The sequence below is a fragment of the Stegodyphus dumicola genome, chromosome X2, assembly GCF_044657685.1.
Source record: "Stegodyphus dumicola isolate Sdum_Otavi_A_Nest chromosome X2, ASM4465768v1".
Classification (NCBI taxonomy): Eukaryota; Metazoa; Arthropoda; class Arachnida; order Araneae; family Eresidae; genus Stegodyphus; species Stegodyphus dumicola.
In genome coordinates, this window is record NC_140781.1 from 39,945,679 (window position 1) to 39,960,929 (window position 15,251).

Here is a 15,251-nt window from a genome sequence, read left to right on the forward strand (position 1 = left end):
ACAGCTACATCAAAAACGCACATGAATACTAGTAGATATGTATGAAATACTAGTATTACTACTAGAATAAAATCACTAGTTGTAATTATTAGTGATTTTATATAAGCAAGGCAAAAGTTATTTTACTAAACATGATTTTCTTTCAGTCAAATCGGCCACAAAGGGGCGAGCTGGAGCCTAGAATCTGACCTTAGGTTTGAAAAGACAAGGATCAAGAAAAATTTTATTAATAGTTTTTCTCCTCTTTTCAGATATTTTAAACTAAACATTTTAATAAACGCATCTATCCTAATATCAGTAACTTACTCTAAAGTTTATAAGACATCAGTCACTTACTAGCAATTCCGATGAAATAATAAGTAGACAAATACTTTCGTTCTATTTTTTTTTAAATTTATTTATTTATTTTGAGAAAATAGAAAAGATTCTAAGATTACATGTAGAAGCCGAGCACTTGTCTAGCTATAAGCCAAGCCGACATTCAACAGTCACTTGACGCAGTCATATATGATAAATTGGCACTTTCTCAAGCTCTCACTTTAGATATCTGGCATTTCAAACGCTCTTTTATTATTCTGAAGGACATTAAAATTAACTGCATAAAAAAGAGCTATAAATCACGGAATAAGAGATAAACGGAAAACACAAAAGTAGTTCTTTTACTTGAGGTTAGAAAAGTAAAGAGTCACTCACCTGGTACTTGCCTTTAATGGTTCAGTAGAAGATATTAGTGGCACAAAGAAATTTCATGAATTATCTTTGCTGCTTCCGTTAATAAATTTTTATCTAATCCAATAACAAGTAATCTCATAATTATTTTAATTAATTACCTCTTTAGGTTTACGTTTCTTCATTTCTTTTTTTAATTTTAAATTACATTTTGGTCTGTTATGCTGTTTTAGGACATTTCATGTATCGTTTGAAAACCAGGACTTAAATTTATATAGTTTGCTTTATATATGTAAATTGATTTATACTTTACTATAAGTCAAATTATTTATTCCGAGTAAATATCTGAATGTGCGATTAGCTAGTACGTGGCTCTGTTACTAAACGTATTCTATCTGCATCATATAAAATTATTATTTTAAAGCTCTGAAATTCGTAGGCGAGAGGTGAATATCAAAATTAATAATTTCTAATTACCTTTTGAAATGATTACAAAATGTAAAAGCCTGGTATTATAACTATTCTGCTGCGAAAATACCTTTTTATGAATACTAAAATGCTTTTAATTATATAAAATTTGCATATATATAAAGATTTAGAAATTTATTTCTTTAACAAATTTATTCTGGATAAAAATAAAGCAAATAAGAAATATGTTTTATATCATGCTTAACAGAAATTATTCACTTGTTCACTATCATTCTAGTTTAAGTTTTTTCTTTTATATGAATTCTCCAATGTCTACTCCTTAAACCAAACCAAAAGTCGCCAGAAAGGTAAGGCAAATTCTTTGGCAGTAAATATCAAGAAAGGACAAAATATTCTGATATGAGTAGGAAATATATAAGTAATTTTGAAGCATTTTTTCCTGACTAATTTTAGCTTAGAAATAAACGAAATGATTTATTTGAATCGCTTATTAGCATATTTCTGGAAGAAACTGTGAAGGCAGTAACGGTTGATACGTTACAAGGTTTACTGCGGATAATAGTGAAAGCTATATGAAATACACATAAATACTGTCAAACTGAACTCATTATACATTGAAGACATTATACACACTTAATAAAGTATAATGTGCGCTAAACTACGTTATACACCGTGTACATAAAAGTCTTTTCTGAGCCTTTATTATTCGATAGAATTGGTGGGAGACATATACTTCGAATCACAAGATGCATTCAATGAGAAAAATATTCATGTTATGGCATTCTTAAATTTAAAATGTCATTCTTGTAAAAATAATGGGATATAACTTTTTATATAACGCCTCTTCAAGTGGTTATAATTAGCAAAAATGTATGCGTATTCTAAATAATAAACCAATAAAGATTTGATTCAAGTACGACAAAAATTGGTTGAAATATTTAATTTTTTAATCTGAGATCAGTTTAAGGGGTCACACACAAACTAAAGAGCGAAATGTATGCATTTATAAGTAACTAAAAATGAACTATCAGTTTAGGAAAATGTTTCTAATGTTAACAGATTAAGTGACAAGCATTGTTACGAAGACTATCGTGAAAAGCATTGATCAATATATTTTTTTAATACATGAATAATAGGTCTAGAGAATAGTGGCAGGCTTCAGTGTTGGCACCAAGCCATCACGTAACATTTTTTGCATAGATTAAAAAATGAAAAATATTTCTAGTTTAATGACTTTTCGGATAATTTTTAGCTTATTATTCTGAAGTAATAGGAACTGCATAATACTATAATAAGGTATCTTTAGCATTTGAAAACTTAGAAATTGAAAATTCCTTTAGTGTATTATGTATAACAAAATTATAAACTGAATAAGGTTACACTCTGATAAAAAAAAATGAATCCTTGAATTATTCTAATTTATTTTTTAGCCGATCGCTCAAAGACACACGAAAAAGATGGCAAAACTCATAAATTTTGGTATAAAATGTCTCGATCAATTTTATGTCGTATAGGAATGGAACGCTTTGTATTTTACTTTTTAGAATGCGAATAAGATTTAATAATTTTAGAATACTAAATACACCTACAGGAACTGGGAGACCTTATAAAAAGTTAAATTTCTTAATTATTACGAAATTAGTTCTTAAATTTAAAAATACCAACATGCAAATATTTGTGTCATTTTTTTAGTTATTTGTGTCAAAAACGTTTTTGTAGCTGGAAGTACATCTAGGACCAACGATTGCAAAAATAAAGGCCGCACAATTACTTATTTTATAGACACAGTATACACTGTGGCAAATTCGTGCAAATATTTAAATCCATTTGATTGCACTTTTTTTGTATGTGTGCGTGTGTATATGTTACCGTGAAAGACCGAAATTGGAGAATGTCGACTTTCACCGGAGAATATCAACATTCACCAAATACGTCGGTGAAAGACCGAATATTTTACTATATTCTTGTATATTCGGACCCTCACCGGTGTATGTCGACAATCACAAATATGCTCTGGTGAAAGTCGAAAAGAGAGGTCATAAAGTGCCATAATAGTTTAAGTTGTTGCAATAAATAAGATTTGAATCACATAATTTAGTAAGTTTTTTATTACTGTTATTTTATTTTCTCATTTAGAACGTACTGTATAATTAAGTAAGTTTATAACTTCTATTATTTTCCTTTCTCATTTTGAATGTATTGTGTGTTTTAGGTTCTCATGTTCTTAAGTTCTTATTTCAAGTCTCAAGTGCATTTATTCGCGACTGAATTACGGAGAAGAAAATATAATATTGTTATATGTTCAACATTCACCATTAGTACATGGTGAATGTCGACATTGACCGGTGTAAGTCAGAAATAAGAGTATTTGGAAAATATTTCGGACATACACCAAGAGACTATGTGAATGTTGACATTCGCCGGTGAAAGTCGACATTCTCCAGATTTCGGTGTTTCACCGTAAAATATACATTATTGTGAGATTGTATACTGTTATATTCATTTGTTTGTTTAATTTTTGCATTTAGAGTAGTAATTTTAGGCGTTGTTTTCGTGCAATTGAATTTGTGGATACATATTTTGCAAATAAGGACTTATTTCTTGCATAAAATAATAGATTTCGGGATTCTAAATACAAGCTTCTAGAAGGCCTAGCAACACAGCAAAAATTGTCGCTCTGACTGCCAGCAATCAGTCAGTTACTGTTCACCTTCTTAGAGATTTCAGATTCAAACAGACTTAGCAGAATTTCCTTTTAGAGTATATTCGAATGGATATCAGTAATCTACAATACTTCTGATGTGTTGAGGACTTGCCTAGTTTCTGTTTTCTTGAGTTATTTACACTATTTCCGTTGTGTTTCGTTTTAATTGCATGCAATAAATCGTCAATTTCTTCCTGGTAATCTACAGTAGTTATTGGAAGCGATTTCCTTGAAGCCGTAGATCTCAACATATGCTGTCAGGAGGGGTCTCTTTGAATGTCTATAGGCAGAAGTAGGGAACAGCAGCTGAAAACTGTCACTGTTGCTATCAGAAGAATAGGAGTTTCTGACATGATGACAGAAATGAAGAACGCTGTAGCAATAAATGAAGACAGAAATGCAAACTAGCATTACCGCTGCGAGAGGGAAAAATCTGTGAATGCTATGAATAAAGAAGAAACTTGTGAGGATTATCTAGTTACTTTTAATAGTTAATTTTAATTTTAATCCCTTTTCTGTCGCTCTCTTTCGACCCATGCTTTTCAAAATGTAAGTGAGATAGCGAGAGTTTATGCAGATTGAGGAAGAAAGACATTTAAGCGAAGTACGCAAGTTAATTTTAGAGCGAGTTCTGCCGACTTATTAGCGATCTGATTCTATGGCACTGTGTGCTTCTATTTATTAGGCTTGTCTCTCTGGTATTCTACAAATCAGAGCCTTTCCTGAACGTTACTTTATCCTGTGAGCCTTTAGGCTAATCTATTACATTTGATTTAGTTCAACATTACGTAGTTAAGTTAAGCCAGAGGTGTTTGCTTGTGTAAAAATAAGTTCCTGACTTTTTTTTGTTTCACAAGACTAAAAGATAATTCTTCTAGAGTCTTTTTAAAGTCGATACTGTATGCTTTCTAAGAATACAAGACTTTGCAATAGAGAATGTAAAATCAAAGATGTAGGAGAAATTAGAGCCAAGAAATCACCAACATCAGTGAAGAAATTTCAGCAATTTACTTGAGACTCTAGAAAGAAATTCGAAGATTAAAGAAGAAAATTATAAAACCAGCCTAGTTTAAAATAACGTCCCAGCTCAGCCCTCCATGAGTGACACTACGGATCATTCTGCTATAAGTAACTTGCTGTTACCGCTCAGTCATCTAGTCTCAGAACAAGATTTTGCCATGTGAGGGAAAATCTTGGATTGTTAACGAAATGCGATAGGAAATGATTTCGAAATAGGAAATAGGATTAGGTAACTTAGAAGAAGAGGAATTTACGTCAGTGATGTTTTTGAAAATGGAAATTGCAGATTATTCCAGGAGAACCTCCAAGAGATTCATTTGTTGTTAGGGGCAGATGTTGCTGCAAATTTATTTACAGGTAAAATCGAAGCTCTTCCTTGGGGAAGATTAGCTGTAAGTACAAGACTTGGGTGGGCAGTCATGGGGAAATCGAACACTGACAATTATGAAATAGAAAATTCCTTTTCCACGCTTTCGTTATCTTTACATATTTCTGATGCCACGCTGTCAGAACTGTGGAGGCTTGATGTTATCGGAATAACAGATCCAGTCATAAAGAAGGCTAGAGAGGAAAGGGATTTGCAAGCAAAATTACAGTTCCAAAATTCTGTATCTCTAAACGAAGAGGGGCGTTATGAAGTCGCACTTCCGTGGGCGGAGAATCATGTACCACTCTCCACCCACAAGGATTTGGCTTTGAAACGTCTACAATCTACCACCCAGAAACTTCTATTTCAAAATTTATTTTCTTCATACAATGCAGTTTTTAATGACTGGTGTAACTTAGGAGTGATCGAAGAAGTTAAAGAAAATGTAGCGGTTGACTATGGACATTATTTGCCATATAGACCGGTGATCAAAGAAAATAGTTCAACACCAATTCGACAGGTGTTTGAAGCGTCTGCGAGGAAACAATCGTCTCCTTCTCTAAATCAGTGTTTGGAGTGTGGACCAAATTTGATAGAACTAATTCCTTCTCTTTTGTTGAGATTTCGGGAAGGCAAGTTTGCTGCTATAGCAGACATTGAGAAGGCTTTCTTACAGATCAGTGTAAAGCCTCAAGATAGAGACTGGCTTCGGTTTTTCTGGTGGAATGATGTGGAAGAAAAGAAAACGAAAATATCTCGTCATACTAGAGTAGTATTTGGGGTTAAGAGTAGTCCTTCCCTTTTGGCAGCTGTTATAGAATTTCATCTACAAAAGTACACGAAAATTCTCCATATGATACGGAGATCATAGCTAAACTCTTGCGTAGCTTCTACGTAGATAACGTTGTTGCCAGTTTTGACAAAGAATCCGAGATGATCCAGTTCATCGAAAAATCTCGAGAAATAATGTATGAAGGAAAGTTTAATCTTCGAGGTTGGTTACATAACGGAGATAACTTGAAACAGGAAACTATTTCACCCGTATTGGATCTGTTATGGAACTCTCAGAAAGATAATTTAACTTTGAATCTGAATTGGCTAGAAGATTTTGAAATGGATATAATAACGAAGAGAACAATTCTCGCTCTAACATACAAAATATTTGATCCTATTGGAATTGTGAGTCCTGTTCTCTTGTATCCTAAAATACTGTTGCAGAACCTATGGAAAACAGGAATTTCTTGGGATACTGAAGTCGACGAGAGTACAAAACAAAATTTTGTGAATTGGTATAAAAGCTTTTTTCTCTTAAAAGAAATATCCCTCCTACGTCGGATACATACAGCAAGGACAATAGGAAGTTCTGAAGCATTTACACATTCTGTGATGCCAGTAGTAATGCGTATGCTGCTGCAGTTTTCTTGAGAACTGTGACGAATTCTGGAGTTGAAGTTCATTTGTTGGCATCGAAGTCTAGAGTAGCTCCCGTGAAATCTATTACGATCCCTCGTCTGGAATTGATAGCTGCTACGATAGGTGCCAGACTATGCTCTTCTGTTTTAAATGGTTTACAATGGCAAAATGTGGAAACGCATTTTTGGACGGATTCTACAACAGTTTTGACATGGATTCAAAGGGAAGAGATTGTCTGGGCTGTCTTTGTGGAAAACAGAGTCAGGGAGATTAGAAAACTGACGGATCCGAAAACGTGGAAACATATTGCTGGAACAAAAACTCCAGCTGACCTCACATCAAGAGGTTGCACCGCCAAACAACTTTTAGTAGTTAAATGGTGGGAGGGCCCCGATTGGCTGAAGAAAAATCAGGAAGAATGGCCTAGACAAAGGGAAATACCGGATATGGAAATAGTGAATGCAGAAAAAAGGAAATCTGTCATTTCTGCACTAAATACGCAAAGGGTAGAACATTTTTTTGAGAAATATTCATCTTACCACAAAATGTTAAGAATAACTGCTTGGATATGCAGATTTATCAACAACTGCAGAATACCAGATTCTAAACAATCAGGAGAACTCACTGTCTCTGAAATAGAAACCGTAGAAAAGAAAATATGCAAGATAATGCAGATAGAAGTATTTGGCAAAGAACTTAAAGTTAAAAACCTTTGTACCTTTTTTGACTCAGATGGCCTTATTCGGTTAAAGCCCAAGATTACTAGAATTATTATTACTTATTACTTATTAGAAGAGAGGAAAAAGAAAATTTTCTCTGTCCAAATGTATTGCCCTCAAATCATGACTTAGTTCATAGGTTAATTTTAGATTACCATTTGCGACTATCCCACGCTGGTGCGCAATTCGTACTAGCCAATATTTGACAGAAATTCTGGGTCCTGAGAGGAAGAAAAACAGTACGTAAAGTTCTTATGAAGTGTGTTCGCTGTAGAAGATATAGCGCAAAGAATATAGAGACTGTTCCAGCACCTCTTCCTGAAGATCGAGTTAGAGATGCTCTGGTGTTTGAAGTGACCGGAGTCGATGTAGCCTGTCCTCTTTATTTAAGGAAAGAAAAAGAGGCATGGATCTTGCTCTTTACTTGCTCAGTCTATCGCGCGATACGTCTTGAGCTCATAGAAAGTTTATCAACAAATGCGTTCATCTTGGGATTAAGAAGATTTATTGCCAGAAGAGGTCGTCCAAGTATTAGTTACAGCGACAATGGCGCTGATTTCGTTGGAACTGAAAATCTGTTAAGATCGATAGATTGGAAAGAAATAGAATGTCATTCAACTAGTATGAGAATACAGTGGAAGTTTAATCCCCCAACTGCTTCATGGTGGGGCGGTTGGTAGGAGAGGTTGGTACAAACAGTGAAGAAGATGTTGGGAAATGTTCTGGGAAAGTCCTGTGTCTCTTACGAGGAAATGTTGACTATACTTTGTGACATCGAATCAGTGATTAACTCAAGACCCCTTACGTACCTTTCAGAAAATCCAAATGATCTTACAGCACTAACTCCTTCAATGTTTCTACAAGATGTGCGCGAAGTCGGAGTACCAGACTTAGACTACCTCGATACCATCAATCTGACAAAAAGATACAAGTTCTTGCAGAACTTAAGAGAACACTTTCACAAAAGATTTCGTGATAAATATTTAGCTATCCTAGTGCAAAAACCATCTAAACGATCTACTCGGACTATCAACAATGGTATGAATGTAATGCAGAAAATGTTTAGATGTGTAATACTTCTTTGTAAGTATTAATTTTAGAGCATTAGTTACTTTTCATATTTGTCAAAGTTGTACTTGAATTTTTGTTTGGTTATTGATAAATTTTGTTTTGATTTTCCCATCTTATCGTGGTAAAATCAAAAGGTGGGAAGGATGTCCCATTCTTGCTACTAGATGGCGGGCATCTCTTCCTTTTCTTTTTCTCTAATTGAGTTCTGAGAACGAGGCCAGATTGGAATCGTGCTGAGGAGCGTAAAGACGAAACTTCAGACTCAGAAAAACAATTAAAATGTACTGTCTTAAAATAATTATCACCTACCTTGAAAATAGTGTATATTAGTGTTTTATTTGAATAAATAAGTAAAAGCAAGATGGCCTGTTAATTCTATTAGAAACTCTTACTGGAAAACATGATTATTAGAAGCCTGGTGTTGCAAACACTGAAGATGCAGCAGGTAAGGAATTTTACATTAATTTTATTGTAAATAGAAGAGCCTGATGCAACAGATATTTTGAATGGATGAATCCATAGGATAATTGGTGACAATATCAGGATATAATACATCATTAGTTGCACAGCAAAACCTCTCGAAAAGCTGCGCTTCCCTAAAATAAATAAACATTCAAAAGATATTTTAATTGCGGTTGACTTAGTTGACAAAAAAAAAAAAAAAAAAAAAAAAAAGAATACGCCAGTCAGAGTTCCTAGCATAAATGATAGACTACGAACTTTTATGAAAGAATACAAAATTACTTCATGTTCCTGTGACAAGTATGATGAGAATTCCCATCCATCAAAAGCGGACTGCAGCTGAATTTAAAAAAATTAATTGCAAACCCAGAATTAAATGCTTATCAAATTCAAGCTGCAAGTCTTTTAATAGACACGTTTAAAGATATCTTTATATAACTTCGTTTAGTGGCGTTAATTGCACGAATGTGACAGAATAGTGGGTGGACGCAGAAAGCCCTTCCCTTGTCAAGAAATATATCCAGCGCCTTCCTTTCCCTAGATAAAGACAGATACTCTTTGCATAGAGCTGAGAACACTTTAGACACGCTAGTAAAAAAACATTTTCAAATCTGGATCTGAATACGGACTACTGAGAAGTGCAAGTGCATGCCAAAAATCGTGAGAAGACGGCATGTTATGCCTACCTTTCAAAGATTATAGCAGTTTAAAGTAATTCTTTTGGAATTCTGCAGTATTCCAGCGACATCTGAACGTCTGATAAAGAGAATTTCGAAAGGACTATCATATGAAGCCTGTTTTGCATTATGATGACATTCTTACAATCGGGAACCCTTTTCAGAAATATTCAGGATACATCAGAAAAGCTTTACAGACAGACCAACTTAAAACTTAATTCACTGAAATGTGAATTAATTTTCTGAAATGTTTACTATCTCGGTCATATTGTCTCTGCCAAATGTGTAAACACAAATTCTGAGAATCTCAAGGCTGTTTTTGACTGGTATCGCTTTCATGACGTTCATTATGAAACTCTTTCGGCCTCTGTACTTATTCTCGAAGATTTATTAAAGATTTTTATAACTGGCTCAGTCTTTGTATTCCTTGACAGAAGCAAAACAAACCTTATCATAGACTGGTGGGGATGAAGAAGCATTTAAAGCTCTGAAGGAACCATTGACTTCTGCTCTTGTATTAGCTTATCTCCAGCTTGAGTATGAAATATTCTTGATATAGAGGCCAAGCAATGCAGAAAAACGAGCTGTTCTTTTGCAAGAAATTGATAGTCAAGAGCCTTTTATTCCGTTTTTTCAGTAAACGTCTCAAGTCGAAAGATACTTCGTCAGCAGAAGAAAAAGTGTTAGCCATCGTGAAAGTGGTAAAACAGTTCCACCATTATCCTTATGATAGCAAATTCTTGCTGCTCACTGGCAACTCCTCATTAAGCAGGCTACTTAATTTCAAAATTCAAAAGGTCAAAAAGTTAGATGGATGTAGCGGCTACAGAAATACGACATCGGAATTCGGCATTGCAAAATAACTTTGCTGGAAATACTGATACGCTTTTTAGAAAACTTTGGACAGAAACAAGCAAGCAGTGCTCGAAAAGTGAGAGAAAATATCGTTTTGAAATCCCAGTGATCAGCCAAGTTAACCCAAATTTTATAATATCAGATATTGATCCATGGAACTGCAAAGAGCTTAAGAATCAAAAAAAGGAAGATCCTGTTTGAGACTAATAATGGAATAAATATAAACAGCGAATGAAAACCAGCTGATAAGAAATGGCACACTTTAACCCGACAACTACAAAAAAAAAAAAAAAAAAAAAAAGGTTTTATTTTTTCATTTCGCCTGCTCAGATGGTGCTTTTCCACAAATGAGAAGCCGACGACAAAAAGAGTTTCGTATTGCAATTCGTTTTATCGAGATTCCGAATCCCTAGTGTTCTGTCAAAGCTATTCACTGGTGCTGCTGGAGATCATAGCATTTGAACGAACATTTTGCTTTTGGACGCCTCAGTTGCCCAAGTTCTCAAGTACTATCTGATCTCTGTATTATTCGTCTAGCTACTTTGCTCAGTGCCGCCCAGCCCGTATAGTGGTCCAGGATGTGAATCCCGGAAAAAGGATGGATGTTTGTACGCGTATAGTAGCTGTGAAGCATGGGGCACTCAAAATGCAAGGCGAGCTGAAAGTCCTCTCGAGTGGTTAGTGGTAGGGGAAGAGGGGTGGGAGACCTTCGGACCGCTCCCTGGGCTGTGCTTCCTCGAAACTGGGACGGTAGCCTAACAATTGGCTAGGTTCAACAATATCTCAATTACCTGTGATACTGCAGAGGTACTGACCTAGCTTCTACCTGTACTGGAGGTCATTTTAGTGTAACAAAAACACTCCATAAAGTATGTAAGCTTTTCTTCTGGTACAGAGCCAAAACATATGCAAAAAATTAGAATAATTCTGTGATGCGTGTGGGGAAAAAAAAAATGAAACTCCATTTTTCTCCCTAACGCAGAAATAAAAAATGTATAATATGGTTGAATTTGCAGTTAAGAGAATAAGCAGATTGGAGACAAATTTTAAAAAAGAAGCATTAATCAGGGGGAGGTGAAGGTAATCGCGATATGTTTGTAATCGTCAAGCAGAATGTGAATGAAAGGGGAGGGAAGTGCTCCCGAATCTGAATGATAACTCGTAAGCTAAAAACACATCATAAAGTTCCGCAGTCGCTATTTTAAACCCTACATTTAATCGCAGTGATCCAAATGTCGCATGGTCGTGGAAAGATGGGCATACTTGAGCAGCACTTATATATCAGTATTTCACTATGTTATGTCCGATTTAATGACACTTGGACAGATGACACCTAAGACAAATAAAAAAGCAGAGACACTTGCGCACAAGAAACATTCATTGCTGGATGAATACTAGTATGGGTACTAGTAGGTTGTATAGTTTAGTGGCAGTTCCGAGCAGAACCACATCTTCTTGATTATCTTTCGATAACTTAGAGTAGTGACTTTGAGTATTAATTTGCTTTACAAAGTTTTAAGCTACTGGACTGCATAAATATATATTTTAACAAAATGTTTATATTATGTATGTGTTAATGTGCAAAGAATGATAAATATTTTAAGGAATGAGGTACCTTTAAAATGTCAAAATGTGTCCAAAATATTTGCAGATATATTCTGTAACTTTCAAAACTACTTCATTTTGCGTTGTCATCCATCCTGCGTCTTTTAGTTTTGCTTTTGATATATCTCCTCGTTTTCACTTTAGAATTTTAATTAATACGAAACTGCCGATGCCGATAATGGTTATAGACTGCGCATGATTTGCTTTTACATGTTTCAATAAGGGCGAAATTGATTTTACATGAGTGTTCTAAAAGGTACTTTTGTAAAAACATCTAATAATACGCAAGAAACAATCTGAAGAACCATCAGAACAGGAATAGATACAACTTAAGAGAAATCATATCGGTAAAGCACAAAGCTGATTGAGTGTTTCTTACAGTCTGTGCAGAAGTGTCAAATGTTGTCTATAACTGGTTACACCATGTTATAAAATTTCATGTTCCCGAAAGGATGATGTGCGCAAATGCCATTTGTGCGGAACTGCCATGTACGCAAGTGTTACGTCACTGTTATTCCTCGCTGCCACCCAGTGTGGATGAAGAAGTATAAACAGTGCTACCTTACTGTAAACCACAGACGCAAGAGCCCAAATGTGTTTTTAACTTAGCTTTAGGAAGAAACTGAAGAACAGAAGTTGCTTTGATGGCTTCACATTCGGTAAGACAGCGCTTGCTCTTAACTTTGAACTGGTCCCATGATATAAATAATCATGAATATTTCCGCGAATTTCGCATTTTGCAATTCTAATGATTTTTTCTTTAAAATGTATGAAACTTTTGTATTTAATTTATGAAAATTTTACTAAGTGGTTTTTTTTTTTTTTTTTTTTTTTTTTTTTAAGGAGGTCATATAAAAATTTAAATTTTATATTCATAAAGCATTTTATCCTCAGAGTTGCAACCATCTTAGTATAAGTCTGCACTTTATTTTCAGAAATTTCGTAACTGTAAGTGCATACGTATGATCAATATTTGAAGAAGTAATGCTTTTGGTAAAACATCACAAATGCTTGAAAATCTAAAGCAGCTCAGGCTCCATTTCGCCATTCCCTGTTATCCGCAATATAAATGGGGCAAAATGTGTGTATAGATGAGAGATAAAGCAAGAAAATGCACTGGTGTATGTAAGATACACAACTTTCTCGGAAGACGAAATTGTGGATTAAATGTGCACGGATGGTACGTGGTTTACATCTAATAAAATAAAAAGGGGGAGGGAATTATAAACTCAAATGACCGCAAAAGGCAGATTGCTTATGTATCGTGCTGTATTTCATATAAGCTACTAATTAATACGCTTCAAGATTATTTTTATAAAACCATAAATATAAATCCAATAGTTCCTTAAATTTTGACAAATTTACAGAGTTTTCTTTTTTTAGCAAATGTGCTCAATTTTATGCTATCAGCTTGGTTAATTCGAAGTCAGAGGGAAATGCAAACGCTTTCGACTAAGATTTCAGTTTTATCAAAAATGAATTATTTGACTAATTGGTTATTTTGATTAACACTTTCCATTCCTTTCTGTTGAAATTTAACTTATCTCTGCGTTTAAGTACTATTAAAAAAGGAAAACAAATAACAATTTCCATTCCTTTCTGTTGAAATTTAGCCTATCTCTGCGTTTAAATACTATTAAAAAAGGAAAACAAATAGCCGCAAGTACTTCATACAAAGATAATTATAATTTTCATTTTTTCTTCTTTTTATTTGTCTTAACGTGACATACAAAATAAAGAATTTCACATATAAAATGAAATGTTTTAAAATTCATTAAAGCACCATGTTTAAACAAACAATTCATGATCATTTGCGGTGTGATACGTTTGCAAGCGCTGCTTACCATTTAAGTTGCATCAAAGGAGATCAATTTTCGTTTCCACTCACTGCAATCTGTGTTACTTAACAGTTTCAAAACTAATTGTCAACGAAAATGCTTAAGATTCTTAATGATACCCTGATCCACACGCTCACTGCGTATAACAGTCATATTTATAGGAAAGTGAGTAATTTTGATACCGTTCAGCTGAACAATGTTACGATAAGCAGGGCAATTATCAATCAATATCAAAATGCTCTTCTATCTTGATTAGAAAAAATTTTCCTGTGATACTAACCCGTTTCGAAACAGGTAACTAGTCAGTCAAGTCTTTTTGTTGGTTTTCTACTGCACAGAAAAACGTTTCACAATTTAAAGCATATTGGTTGAGGAAGTTTTTCTATTACTCACATCGTAACTTCTCAAACTATCCGTATTCACATTCTATTAAAATTGTTTTCCTGCTTTGTTATTTCGACAACCACAGCGGCCATTTCTACCATCTTTAAATTTAAACGCCTTGTCCAGTAACACTTATAAAAAGTCATCATTATTGAAAATGCTTCTCAATTCACGAATTGCAATAAATTCAAACATTTCTGCAACTACTGATACACTTTCTCAACTTTTTTCCCTCGAAATTCGTTCGAATTAACCACGTTGACCACATATGAAACTGATGGAAGTTTTATTGTGTTATATCAACATTCCGATTAGCTGTGTTGCATGTTTATAGTATATTTTCTAGCATTATTTAAACGACTAAACAAAAACTGAAATTTTATTTACAGGCCCCATCAGAATCGTCCTGAGTGCCGCCCGTTGCACTTCCATCTTCTCTACAATCGGAATGCAGTTATTTCTACCATCCATAAACGCTTGATCCCTAACTCACTGTGTAAATAAAAATTGCAAAATCCTTTTCTTGATTCATTTTTTGTGTTTCACATTTTTATTCATCTTTATTAGTTCGCAAATAAGAATATGTTCAGTCACCTTGACAGTAGTTTAAATTGTTAAAAGTAAAGGTATTAATATTCGACCAAGAATCAATAATAATTTTTAATCTTCTTCGGTTAACTCTACGTTTAACTAAACACAAGAGAATTCCCTTACCAATATTAAATTAAGATTCCCTTAATAAATGTGTCGAGGTCTGTGTTTGGAATGTCACATGTAAGCTGAATTTGATCAATATGATTCTGACCTAGCACTAACTTGTAGTCATATGACCTAAACAAGAAGTGGAAGCCAACAAGAGAATTTTTTCAATATCTCCTATAACAAGAGAAAGTATTGTTAAATAATATTTAGCTCTCCTCGTTGTGGTAAAAGACAACTTTTCCTTTATTTTTATTTCAAATCCAAATGGGGAAGGTGTTCTGATCATTGCTGATGCTGTTGAAAATTTGATATCCGTCTCAAAATAAACTGAATTAA

The 15,251-nt window shown here is 34.2% G+C and overlaps 1 long non-coding RNA gene across 1 annotated transcript in view; it reads left to right on the top strand.

The window, feature by feature from the left end:
• The window catches only part of LOC118193145 (uncharacterized), a 28,747-nt gene extending 14,014 nt beyond the window's left edge, over positions 1 to 14,733 (top strand). The window contains exon 3 of the long non-coding RNA XR_004758887.2: positions 14,603 to 14,733. This is a non-coding gene — a long non-coding RNA (uncharacterized LOC118193145). The remainder of the gene's footprint in view (positions 1 to 14,602) is intronic.
• The last annotated feature ends 518 nt before the right edge of the window (positions 14,734 to 15,251 follow it).